This window comes from Crinia signifera, chromosome 3 (genome assembly GCF_055691185.1).
Source record: "Crinia signifera chromosome 3, ASM5569118v1, whole genome shotgun sequence".
Lineage (NCBI taxonomy): Eukaryota > Metazoa > Chordata > Amphibia > Anura > Myobatrachidae > Crinia > Crinia signifera.
In genome coordinates this window covers 120,106,022-120,120,026 of record NC_139219.1, presented here as the reverse complement: position 1 = coordinate 120,120,026, position 14,005 = coordinate 120,106,022, and the positions used below count along the sequence as shown (strand labels likewise).

The window sequence follows — 14,005 nt, the reverse complement described above, 5'->3', positions numbered from 1 at the left end:
TAGGACACTAACACCTGGCTTCATATGCACATATGAAAGAAAACATACCTACCAGGACTTGGTAAATATGTACCGCACCTTATTAGCTGTCTAACATTGCACATGTTTTTTAATCTTTTTTATGCTTATCTTTTAATTTTATTACATTTCTATTTTTTTCTGTGTATATTTTGTGTCTATTTAAGTAATTTAATTAATGTTTGTATGATATACTGTATACAGCTGGGCAGATACCTGGTTGAGAAAGCCGCCCAGTGTGCGGCGAAAACGTGTTCCAAAGAGACACCTGGATCACTTGCTCCTGCTACCCGTCCATCACCGACTACAGAGCCGGAAGATTGACTCCAATAGCCACAGGCCTCTCCCCCCACTGCAGACGCTGTGGCAGAGCATCGCGTGTCTGAACAACATCAGGAGAGAAAGCCGGGTGAGGAGACGGCACTTACAGGGAGACACAGCAGGCTGCACGTACCATCTGACTTGGAGACAGCCGAGCGTTACGGAGATAGCAGACGCTACAACACAGATCCTCCTGTGTACCAACTTGACCGTTACCCACACCAAGGAGCGGTAAGAAATACTGCTGGTGACAGGACGGACACTGTTACTTCCATCCCAGTAACAGAAGTCCTGTCTCCACTTTGAGACTACCACTTCATTACCAAGTGAGGCGCTAATGTTGAAGTTAAATAAGTGTGCACACCGGCCCCCTTTTTCACCTTTGTGAACTTTTTTTATCCTGAAAAGGAGAAAGGACATTGGGGGTTATTCTAGTTCACTTGCAAAGGCACTATCACTCTCTAATGGACAAAACCATATGCACTGCAGGTGGGGCTGATGTAAAAGGTGCAAATAGAGATACATTTGGGTGTTTTATTGTTTCTGTGCAGGGTAAATACTGGCTGCTTTGTTTTTACACAGCAATATAGATATCCGTTTGAAGTACACCCCCCCCCCACCCCCAAATCTAACTCTCTCTGTACATGTTACATCTGCCCCACCTGCAGTGTATATGGCTTTGTCCATTAGAGAGTGATTGTGCCTTTGCGAGTGAACTAGAATAACCCCCATTGTGTCTAAAGGATCTTTCACCTTTACTCCCTTCCCACCCTAAAAGGGAAAGGTGCAATTCACCAGTGCTCATATACAGTGGTTATAATTAGTGTCCAATTGACACTGTAGTATTTTAGAGTGCATATATGTATGTAATGTGTATATGTGTTTTTTAATAAATTTGTTATTCATTCTTGTCTCACCCAAGCGCCCCACGTTATTTTTGTTCTCTGTTGTTGTTTAGAGGCTAACATTCCTCTAACGCGGTGGCTGCAGGGTGACAAGATACACCCCGCTGGTCCCTAGCGCCAAAGACTATCTTTTTGTTTTCACAGCTGGGCAGGCATTTGAATTCTCCTACCTAGCTGTGACTTCTGTCCCCTCAGCAAGAATGCTGGCAGTTCGTAGACTACCTGTACATAAAGGCAGTAGATATATCGGCTATCATCTGTGCTGGAAATCAAATGCGATATATCTGTGAATTACTTTATTCACAGACATGTCATTTGTTTACACTCGCAGATCAATAAACAATATATCTGCGCCGCGCAACTTATGCCTTTCGCATGGGCCCCAATTTCCTTTTGAGTACCAAAGATCGCACAGAAAGACCACAATAGCAAGGTACAAGGGCACCTTTATTACATAAAGACTAAATCAAACATGTAAACCATAACCACACTATGTAGATATATATACAGGTAGCATTAACATAGAACACCGTTATGAATAGACAAATACAGTATGACTAGAACCACACAAAGCAAGAACCCCTGCCCCTATACTGGGAATATCCACCTCAGGGAATACTTGCGTTTGCCGGATGTTGGTCGCTGGGAGGGCGATGATAGCGTCCTGCTGATCTCGGCCTGTGCCAATCACTACTCCTGGGAGTAGGGCACCCTGGAAAAGTCACCCTGCTTCAGCTGGCACACTTAAGCCAGGCACCTGTGATTGCTCTGGTGGGGGAAATAAGCTTGGCTGCTTTCCCATCTACAAGCACCAGGCAGACAGGCTTGGTTCCTGGCAGCCGTCTGGCCTCTGCAGTTTCTCAAACTTAACAACCTCCCAAACCCTGGTGCGAGACCTTTTGAAAACTTCCAAATTCCCAGGATGCTCTTCTCACCTGGTGACATCACAGAGTGCCTTGAATGGAGGGATTTCAATCCTGCTCTTTAGAAAGTGTCTCAGAGCCATATGGAGACCCCCTGTGGCTTTGGGGGGGGGGGGGGGTCAGCCCTGGATTTCCAATATATCACTCACACAGGGAAGTCAACTGGCGGAGGTCACACTGGACAGCAAGAAATTACACACATGCAATAAACAGTACATTACCGTGACACACACCTATCAGGCTCAGGGGTATATGCCGTGATAAGCGCAACACTATTTCCAGATCTTCCTTGGCCTCTGGAATCCTTGTTGCCATCTTATCCATCTTCTGGAGTCACTTCAGGATATGTCAGCATCTTCTTCCAACCTTGGAAGCACTTCCTCACTCCATCCTCACCTTCTGACACTCCTCTTCAGCCACCTGGCAGCACCTGATGTCAGATGCTGTGAGTGGGGCCAAGTTCTGATTGGCTGACAATTTTGGAGCCATGATTGGCTCGTTAATGGTGCCAAATCCAAATTGCCATGGGCAGCATTTCTTATTAGCATCCCGAATAGGGACAAAACTCTGCACTGTCTGCTGCATTGCTCCCTGTCGCCACTTACACGCTGATGTTTTATCCCCAGCACTAGCCAGAGCCATTTCCCACTGGGGACACTGCTCCCTCTTCCCCTATGCTGCTGTTTCAGTGCTTTGAGCAAAGAAGGGGCCAGCTAGCGAATGGGTACACCTCAACAAATGCCCTGGGTATGTTCTCACCCAGTGGCGTAACTATAGATTTCGCTCCCCCCTGCAGAAAAACTTTCTGGCGCCCCCCCCTCCCCCTTCATAATGCACACTAAACTATATGTGGCTCCATACTATACTGCCCTGCTGCCGCTCGGCTCCCCCTGTCACTAGCACAGCAGGGAGCCAGGAGCGCAGAGCAGTGCTGCAGTCAGATCTCTCTTATGGATCCGATCTGCAGCATTGCACATCCCGCTCCCTGCTGTGCTAGTGACAGCTGAGCCTGAGCCGGCGCTGCGTGATAGTGCAGGGGGAGACGAACGGCAGCAGGGGGGCCCTTAATCTGGCTCGAGGGTATGGAGCCACCTGTGACTGACTTCTTCTAGGAGGAAGGGGAGGAAGGTCCCGGGCAGAGGAGGGGGACACAACAAGTACTCACAGGCTACAGACCTCACAGAGACACAGAGCGGATGTGAGAGGCGGAGTGCAGGGGTCGTGGAGTTCCTTCTGCCGGCGCCGCTGACAGCTTGGGACAGCACCTCCGAGTCCCTGCACCGTAGGTTTTTTGCCTGGCAGCGCGCACCCTGCAGAGCCCACGGGGTAAGTGGGTGCCGGCGCCCCCGCTGCTGCCCGCTCCCCCAAGCGGCAGCGGGGGCTGCCTTACGATAGCTACGCCACTGCCACCAACTAGACCAGTGTAAATTGCATCCTCTTCTTTCCAAGTAGGCATCCACTGGGTTAAAACAAGAAAACGCATCTCCCAGACCATCGTAGTGGAAAAGCTCTAAGTGTTATTCATTTAAACTTGAGGCTTCTCTCCCGAACTGGGGGATTGACAGGTGACAGAAGACCGGGTCCTCCCCATCCAATCAGCAGCAGATTAGTTGAGTATAATTTCCTTCCACATGTAATCCTATTGGATTCTACTGGAGAAAAGGACATGCCTACGTTGGAATCCATAGACAAGTATGTATGAATAATTGTAGTATGAATTAAAGTTTTATTTCTCTTATGTGTATGTGTTTTATTTCACTATTCTTTTGTAGAACTACAAGTAGCAGTGGGCCTTTTAATGCCCTGCATCTTGTCTTTCTGGACCAGTTTCTGTTTTTTTTTTTTTTTTTTTTCTTTATTCTGTTTATTTCAGTCAGATGCCATTTGCAACAACAAAAAAACATTATTAACAAGTGGTTACAAGGTCAGTGTCAAGTCATACAAGGTTATAAGTATGAACATATAGGATTTTTCACATCACTTGGTTCGGTTTATATCACGGTGAGGCCAGCCTCTGAAAATCGTGGAACCGCCTTGTTAGAGTTGCATCTGATCTGACATTTTCATTGTACATAAATTCAAACAACATTAACTTAAGGGAAGTATTTTATTCTATGAGGTGGGGGGGGAGAAAGGGCGGCGGGGGGGGGGGGGGGGGGGTTTCAGCATCTTGCTATGATTTTCATATATAAGCTGATGTTATTATCTAGGCCTGTCCGTACGGGTTTCCAATGTACTGTAGATGGCTTCTCTTAGAGCCTGAGGGCGACTATCTATAAATGGGTTCCATACTCGGTAGAATCTCGAGGAAGATATGGTCTTATTACATCAAATCTGTCATAGTACATGTATTTTAATAGGAGTGATTCAACTTCTGCTATATTGGGGATATGCGGTGTAATCCATGCATTCAGGATTACTTTCTTAGCCACCGTGACTATCAGGGTGAGCAGGGGTATCAAGTGTGAGTCTGCCAGGATATGGGGGCGTGACCTCGGAGCGGATGACGTAGGACGGAGGTCCGGAGCGATGCGGCGTGCTGCTGTAGGATGGAGGCGCTGAGAAGGAGACGGTAAAATCCCCTACGAGCCCGGCTACATGACACTGGAGCCGGTGCCCCGGCCAGAGCGTCTCCCCCGGAGTGCTTCCAGCCCTGTGTGTTGGGTCCCAGCGCTGAACGGCAGGACGAAGCGAGACACGCAGCTGATAGTGTCCGCCGGGTGCCTGCTGATATCCACGCAGAATCCCCCTGACAGGCGCTTCACCTGTAAACGGCAGGAAAGCAGGGAAATAAACCTGGAGGTGTGAGAGACGCCAGGAACTGGATGCCGACCCCTGTACACTTACAGCAGCAGATCAGCCTGGCAAAGCTCTGCCATAGGGACGGGAGAAGCAAGTCCAAATTGGAGGCACACAGCACCGGCCCAATCCGTTGGTCTCCCATCTGCATGGCAGAGATATTGGTGGACTCAGAACAAGTAATTGGCAGTAGTTAACCTGATTTTCCTGATTAGGTCAACAGCCCTGAAGAGGGTTGGAGCGGGGAGGCACATCTGCAACATAGACATTGCAAACGCACATATACCCCTATGCTTGAGCTGTAAGAATAAATTATAAGAGAACTCACAATCTCAGCACGGGGGAAACCAGAATCCTCCCAGGCACAAGCCTCAGCTCCAGGGGTGAGAGTCTTCCGTGGAAGAAAGCTGAGACACAGCATGTGAGTAAACCCCTGCAAACCCTGCAAGACAGAAGTGCTGCAAGGGAAGGCGTGAGTACATGACTGTTGAAAAACTGTTGTAATCCCTGATTCTGGTAAACAGCTTAAGTGTACTGTGTGAAGGAGTAGAGGTGTGGACATACAATAGCTAAGACCCACAAAATCGGTGTACAAAGGACTAGCCAGGTGGGAAGAATACCTGAGATAAGCAACTACAAGGTTCACAGGGGTAAAGGCCAAAGAGAGTCGCTTGTGGCAAAATGTCTAAGCAGGGGAAAGCAGGGCAAGCAGCAGCGGCGGCAGCCGCAAAGCTTGAAAAATTTATTAGAAGCAACCCCCAGAGTAAAATCTTAGACAAAGAATCACGAGAATCACTATCCCCTGATACATCAATATTGTCTAAGTCGATAAACACTGAGTCCATGAATGAGTTAATGATGCAAAAACTGCTTGAGGCGATTAAGGGCAGTGAAACCTGGCTAGGAGTAAAAATAGAGCTAACTCAAGCCGAGATTGGCCTGTTAAGGCTAGATGTACAAAAAACTCAAGCAAGACTAGAAGAGACTGAAAAAAGAATCTCAGATATTGAAGACAGACAGGTACCAATTGAGTCTCAAATGAAGGAACTAAAAAATGCTGTGGCAGGATTACAAAATCAGGTGTCAGAGATGGAGGGGCGGGCCCGCCGGAATAACATCAGAATAGTGGGGATACCGGAAAAAATGGAGGGTACAACCCCCGAAAAGTGGTTGGAGAGCTGGCTAGTAAATCAATTTGGAAGAGAGGCTTTGTCCCCTTTGTTCTGTGTGGAGAGGGCACACCGGGTGCCCAGCAAACCGTTACCACCAGGGGCTCCCGCACGGACTATGATTGCAAGAGTTCTAAATTACAGGGACCGGGACTGTATATTACGCCTGGCTAGGGGTAAGAACCAGCTTGAGATAAACAGATCAAATGTTATGTTATTTCCAGACTATGCAAGAGAGGTGCAGAAAGAGAGGTTGAAATTTGTGAATATTAAAAAAAGACTGAGAGAGTATGACTTACAATATTCAATGATGTACCCGGCGAAGATGAGAATAATCGCTGATGGAGTAGCAAAAATGTTTTCATCTCCCGAAGAAATCTCAAAATGGTTGGATGGTCGAAGAAAGTAGCGGGGGGAGGGGAAATTTGATATTATATATTGAGATAAATCATGTGGAATAAATGGAGACGGAGCGGTGGGGGATCAAGAGAGGAAAAGGAGGAAGAAAATGAAGAGAAAAATTGTATTTATCTTCCCCCTTTCTTTTTTTTTTTTTTTTTTATTTATTTTTATTTTTATTTTTTCCTCCCTTTGTCCTCTTTGTGGTGGAGGGAAAATCCGGGAGTGGGAGGCCTGGGGTTGACTTTCAGTGATAAAGGAGACAGAAATATGCTCAATCCGACCCCTCCGAGACAAGTCGTATTTCTGATCCTGTGTGCCTGTAAAATGTTATTATCCATAAAAAAGGTTTTCTTGTAGTGTGGTAGAGAAAAATCTCGGGAGCAGGAGGCCGGGTTGGATTTTCAGCTATCAATTGTACTTTTGGCATTGTCTTTTTCCAAAGATTATCACCCATAGGGATCTAAAAAAAAATTTTTTTTTTTGTTTCTTCCTTACTCTATGTAGTCATGTTTGTCTCCTCGCTGTCCTTCTAGACAGCTCCTCTGTAGTAAATGGAATTAAGAAAGGAAAAATAGGGTAAAATGGCAGCACGCCGTAAAGCGGGTCATCCAGGGAGGTCATTAGGGTGGGAAATTGCCCCTAGTGAAGAGTGGATGTTGGAATAGGGCAGGACATAAAAAACCCAGCCTAATAACCAAGGGTGAATGGGTATGGGGGGGGGATATGATTGAGGGGGGGGGGGGAGGTGTAAAATATGCTGTCAAGGAGGTGGCATATAGGGAGGAGGGGAGGGGAGGGAGGGAGGGAGGATACATGGTTCATAATCAGCGACTGATGGATAAGATGGGTTGGTTTCACGTGTGTATTGTAAATGGTTATAAATTCACAGTAGGAGATGGTTAAGGTACTATACTGGAATACTCGGGGCTTAAATGAAAAAATTAAGAGAGCTACAGTTCTAAACCAGGCCAAAAAATACGGGGCTCATATAACGTGTTTAAGTGAAACCCATATGGTACAGGATAGGGTTATGGTATTGAAGAGGGCATGGATGGGGCAGATGTTTCACGCCTGCTTCACACATGACTCAAGAGGTATATCGGTTATTGTACATAAAAATACAACTTTTCGATGTATTAGGCAGGAAATAGATGTACAGGGGAGGTATATATTTCTGCAATGTGAGATATTTAACAAACCATTGTGCTTGATTGCGGTGTATATACCTCCTCCTTTTCAATATGAGGTATTGTTACGGGCGGTGGATTTTGTGTCAGGGTCCCAGGGGGCAGACTTGATCTGCATAGGGGACTTTAACAATGTTATGAATCCCCAAATAGATCGATGGTCAAGGAAATCAGGGGTGGGAAAAGGGGGAAATAAGGGCCTGGATAAATTTATTACAAATATTGGATAGAGGGATGTATGGAGGGAGAAATACCCTAAAACCCAAGCATTCTCGTGCTATTCCCAATCATACGAAGCATTGTCCCGCATTGACATGGCGTTTGTAGATGATAGGACACTAGTCAAAGTGGAAAAAATAGAGTATCTCCCCCGAGGTATATCGGATCATGCACCCATCATGCTACAATTAAAACAAAATGCAGAGAGAGGGTGCAACCTTTGGAAATGCCATCCAGTTTTGTTGGGTCAAATGGGGACTGGACTTGAACTGGTACAAGAGTGGCGGGAATACTTTGAGAATAACGATGAAACAGCAACAAAGGATATCGTATGGGATGCGGGGAAAGCAGTAATAAGGGGCTCACTAGTTAAAAGAATTGCAAATATAAAGAAGTGCTCCAGGAAAAAAAAAACAGGAGATGGAGAAGGAGAGTAAGGACCTGGAATGTATATACTGGCAAACTAAATCAGAAAGTGCTAAGAGTGAGTGGGCACGGGCTAACAAAGTATGGGTTAACGAACTCAAAGAAGTAGCGGTGAGACAGGAAATGTTTAAATCCCATAGCAGATATCTAAATAGTGACAGACCAGGCAGTTATATGGCCCACCTAATCAGTAACAACATCATCTCCAAAAATATTGTAAGTATGGAAAATGAGAATGGGGTCGTAACAGATAAGATCCATGAAATGGCACAGATATTTACCCAGTTTTATGAAGCGTTGTATACATCGGGGCTACAGAAAAATGAGGAGGAGATAAGAAGATATTTGAATAAGGTGTCCCTCCCCGCTATAACTCAGGAAGAGCGGGCAGGGCTGAAGCAAAATATAAAGATAGAGGAGGTTAAATATGCCATCAGGGAACTGCCAAAGGGAAAGGCGGCCGGAAGTGACGGGTTACCACCCGAGTTGTACAAAAAACACATTGAAGTATTTGCCCCCTGGTTGACAGAAGTATTCAATGTCTGTAGTGGTGAGGGGAAATTACCAACATCAATGAATGAAGCAGTCATAGTGGTCATACCAAAAGAGGGGAAGAATCCCATGAATCCTGAATCCTACAGACCCATATCTTTAATTAACTTGGACGCCAAAATCTTAGCAAAGGTAATAGCAACCAGAATCGAGGGAGTGGTGAATAAAATCATCCACTCAGACCAAACCGGGTTTAGGAAGGGGCAAAGTACAGCCATAAATATCAGACGGTTTTTTACCAATACTCAGGTGGAAAGGTAATATGGAGTTGAAGCAGCGGTGGTCACCTTGGACGCGGCGAAGGCCTATGACTGCGTTGAATGGGACTACCTCTGGGTAGTATTGGAGAGAGTTGGATTTGGCCCACAAATAATAAAGTGGATAAAATTATTGTATCAATCGCCTATGGCAAGAATCCAGGTGAAAGAGTACACTACAGAACCGTTTGTTCTAACCAGAGGAACCAGACAAGGGTGTCCGCTTTCCCCAGTACTGTTTAACCTGGCGATGGAGCCTTTAGCATGTCGATTAAGAGATAACCAGGAAATAAGGGGGTTGGAACAAATGGGTCAAACAAAAGAACTGATATCGATGTATGCGGATGACATGATGATATACCTGGCCAACTACAAGCAGGCACTACCTATGGTGCTAAAAACTATGGAGGAACACGGAGAGTACTCCGGGTTAAAAATCAACTGGGGAAAGTCCAATGTGTTACCATTAGTAGGGAAATGCCCAGAGAACATAGAAAGTATAGCGTTAAAATGGACCAATAATACGCGGTACCTGGGAATAATAGTGTCAAACGCCCCCCAAGGAGTTTATGATATTAAATGTTATCCCCGCAATTAAATTATATCAAGAAAAGGTAAAAACTTGGAGCAAGCTCCCCCTCACGATGACAGGTAGAATAAATCTAATTAAGATGGTAATACTCCCAAAATTATTGTACAGATTCTTACAAGCCCCCTGGTACATACCTGTAAAATTGTTTAAGCTCCTAGACAGCGTAACAACATCGTTCATATGGGGAAAAAAGAGAGCCAGGATTAAACTGGATACTCTTAGGAGAACTAAACAGATGGGAGGACTGGGCCTTCCCCACTTTCGGCTGTACTACGTGGCAGCACAACTAAGCCATCTCCAGACATGGATCAAAGGAGAGGCGGCAGAGCAAATAAAAACACTGATCACACAGGCACATGATAATTATGACCCGAGGCAAATACTTCTTTCAAGTAATATTATAAAAGTAAAAAACCCAATACTTAAACAAGCAACGAAAATATGGGCATATACGAACAAGGTGCTGGGGAACGACAGTTTGGATCCAGAGATCCCAATATGGGTCAGAGATGATAGGGGGAAACTAGAACGAAGGAATAAGACCAAGGAGATCAAGACAATATGGGAGAAAGTAGGGATACAAACTATCGGTCAGGTGTATCATATTGGGGTATTCAAGACATATAACCAACTAGAAATGGAATACAATATCCCAAAAGGATACTTTCTTAGGTACCTACAGCTCAAGAACAGATTGGGACAGGTGCTAGGGGAAAAAACAATAGATATCCAGGACTCCCCGATAAAAAAGATACTAAAACAGGGACACAAGGTTAATGTGGCAGGTATATACAAAATATTAATAAAGGAACTAAAAAAAACCCAGATCGACAAGACCAGGGAAAAGTGGGAAGGAGATATAGGGGTAATGACGGACCAAGAGTGGGGTCAGGCGATGTCGTCGCATACAAGAGCGACGAGATCGATTAGATTTCAACAAATCCAATACTATATAGTCCACAGATCTTATATCACGCCAGAAAGGTTAAGACAGTATGATGGAAGTAAAAATGACCTGTGCCCAAAATGCAGTCAAATGAAGGGCACTTTCTTCCATTTGATATGGCAGTGCAGAAAAACACAAAAAATTTGGGGAGAAGTGAAGAACGTCATGGCCGAAATAGGGGTCAATAGGGAATGTGTAGGTGTTAAAGCCTGCTTGTTAGGAATTAACATCAAGCAAGGAAGGAGGGAGTGTAATAATAAAATAACAGAAAGAATGTTGGCTTTGGCAAAAGTGTTAATAGCGAGAGGCTGGATGTCACACGAAAGCCCGAGAAAGAATGAGTGGATAAACCTGGTAAATAAAACGATAGCCCACGAGATATATGCCTCAATTAGAGATATGGAACATATAAGTAAGCACAATAGAATATGGGATAAATGGATGAAATCAAAATATTATGAATAAACACACGATAAATGAAAAATACACACGAATGTAATGGCAAATGGCAGAGCGCACAATGAATTGAAATAGCACCTTAGAGTAGAATAAAAAGGATGGTTCCCCCATGCTTCTCTCAGCCATCCTCTCTTAGGGCAGTATTCAATGATAAAGTTCTCCGTGCATGGAGAGCGTTTTATTTCGCTCTCCATGCACTCTCCGTGTTCCGGAGGGCTCTCTGCCACTCCTGCTCCCTCTATTCAATGTGGCTGATGCTCTCCGCCACTCGCGGAGAGTCTTAACCCCTGCAGGGAGCAGGGAGCTTTCAGGGAGCCGGAAGCAGCCAGAGAGATTAAAGTCTCCCTGGCTGCTCCAGAGGACTGTGGAGGGGAGAGGGGCTCTCCAGGACCCAGGCTGCACCCCCCTATGGCCAGCGGGGGACCCAGTATTCACTGCACCCGTTCGTGCATAGTTACGTTCGGGTGCAGTGAATATATGAATATCTAATGAGCGGCTCGAGCGCTCCGGCCCCCTGCTGGCTGCACTGTGTAAAAAAAAAAAAAAAAAAAAAATAAAAAAAATATTTTTTTTATTAAATATATATTCATGTGCTATAAGCACATGAATAAAAATAACATGCCCCTTCACAGAAAAAAAAACCTGATTTTTTTACACCAAAATTTAAGAAAAAAACCTTTTAGTTTAAAAGTTCACATTCCAGCTCTTCATCAAAAGATGGAGAACTGCTACACGGAGAGAGACGGAGAGACACGGAGAACATCACTTAGAAAGACGGAGAGAATTTCACATTGAATAGGGTTGCTCGCTTTTGGAGAGCAAAATGCTCCGTCCAAGGCGAACAAAGCACAAGTTCTCCACAAAACACGGAGAACTTTTCTCATTGAATACTGCCCTTAGAGTTAAAAATAGTACGCATTAAAGCACTTAGACACAAACATAAACACAAATAAATAGATGTGAGAGACAAAAGTATATGTATAGCTGTAAAAAGATAGGGCACAAGGAGCACTTTATAATTAAAATAGAAAGGCAGCGAAGTCAAAGACACATACACATATAAATATAGGAAAGGAAGGGGAGGGGGAGGAGGGAGGGCGGGGGAATGGAAGGGGAGGAGGAAAAGATTGATACACAGATAAACACACCATCCCTTCGTTAGTTTTTCTTATTTTATTCTTCTTTTACATATTCTTTTTCTTTATCTTTGTAGTGGGTGGCACATATATAAAAAATAGCAGAGGTGGGAATATAAATTGAGAGATACTGGTGTAAAAAGGAAACAAGACATAGGTGGAAACCAAAATGAAGGATACGACCAATGAACCAAAGAAACCCAGTAATATAATTATAGAGAAGAGAAATGGGGGTGGGGGGGGGGGGGCGTGAATGAGGGAGAATGAATGGGGGGATTGAGATGGAAGGAGATGAAGATGTGGATACAGTAGATGGATCCGTATTAGGGGCCCCCCGTAGACATAGGGAGGGTCACTTTGAGATACCAGTGAATCTATAGAAGATGTATGCTTTTAAACTATATTGGTATATGTTCCAAAACAATAAAAAAAAAAAGAATGTCAATGTTTTTGTATGTTATGTGAAAAAAATGTTTAATAAAGAATATTGGATTAAAAAAAGTGTGAGTCTGCCGGAGGGATATTCCAGTTTTCAAAGTTAGCAAACAACATGGGGATGGGATCTAGCTTCGGTTGGATATGAAGATGAATCTTAATAAAATATAGTAATTTATACCAGAATTTTTGTATGTGTTTGCAGGTCCAAAAGTTGTGAAAGAGGGAGCCCATACCTGTTTTGCACTTCAAGCAGTTCCCCGTCTCCTCCGGGACAAAATGACTCCTTTGCTACTGTGAGATGTATGCCCTGTGAATGAGCTTCACATGCACTTCTTGAAGGACTGAGGATCTCAATATTTTTAACGTTTTATGGTAGTGTTTAAAAATGGTGTCACAATCCTTTAATAAAGGAATGTCCCCCGACCACTTGTTTGTGATTTCTTTCCATATTCTCTCAGCAGGCAATGACGAGAGTTGCCCATATATATGCTTGTTTTTGAACATCCCTGTCTGGAGTTTAGTAATGGGGTTGTTCAACTTCTCGTACATTTTGGTTAGTATACAGGGTTTGGGGAGGGAGAGTGCATAGTGTCTCAGTTGGTGGAGTGAGAAGGAACTGCTTGAAGGGAGACCGAATATTTGCTGTAGTTCAGATATAGAATATACTTTTCCTCCAGGGTCAAATACCTGTGTCATCTTCCTTAGGCCTTTATGTTTGATTGATGAGAAGTTGAGAAAAGGGGAAGGGATGTTTATTCCGCACTGAAATGGTCCTTTTGTTCACCTTTCTATATAGTATCTGCTATCTCTTTAGTATTCAATGTTTGTTTAATTGCTTCCTCTATTGAAATAGATTGATGGTGCTACCCTTCTCTAATACCTAAGTATATATATGAGAACAATGGAGGGAGGAGGGGGACAGTAGAGAAAAAATGGGTGCACACTGCAGATAACTACCTTTTGGCGTCCAACTGATATTTTCTTATTAAAACTTAGCTTTTATTTGTCACAATAATTAAAAAAGAATTGTGCTAATTGCACATTCTTGTTAGAACAATAGTAAGATATGTGAAAAAAAGTCTAGAAAAAGTGATCAAAAATCGGAATGTGGATGCTCTTTTTTATTGAGTTTTTTTTATTATTATTAACTCCCTGCCTGAGAATTGTATATATATTTATTCTATCTCTGACTCTCAGTAGATATCCTCTGTATTTATAAGCAGATAGCCTAGTGTTACTATGTGGGCAGTATCTTT

The 14,005-nt window shown here is 44.0% G+C and overlaps 1 long non-coding RNA gene across 1 annotated transcript in view; it reads left to right on the top strand.

The window, feature by feature from the left end:
* LOC146062565 (uncharacterized) overlaps nt 1-13,130 on the top strand; it is a 158,318-nt gene extending 145,188 nt beyond the window's left edge. Inside the window, exon 4 of the long non-coding RNA XR_014471395.1 lies at nt 12,952-13,130. This is a non-coding gene — a long non-coding RNA (uncharacterized LOC146062565). The remainder of the gene's footprint in view (nt 1-12,951) is intronic.
* Nucleotides 13,131-14,005: the final 875 nt, after the last annotated feature.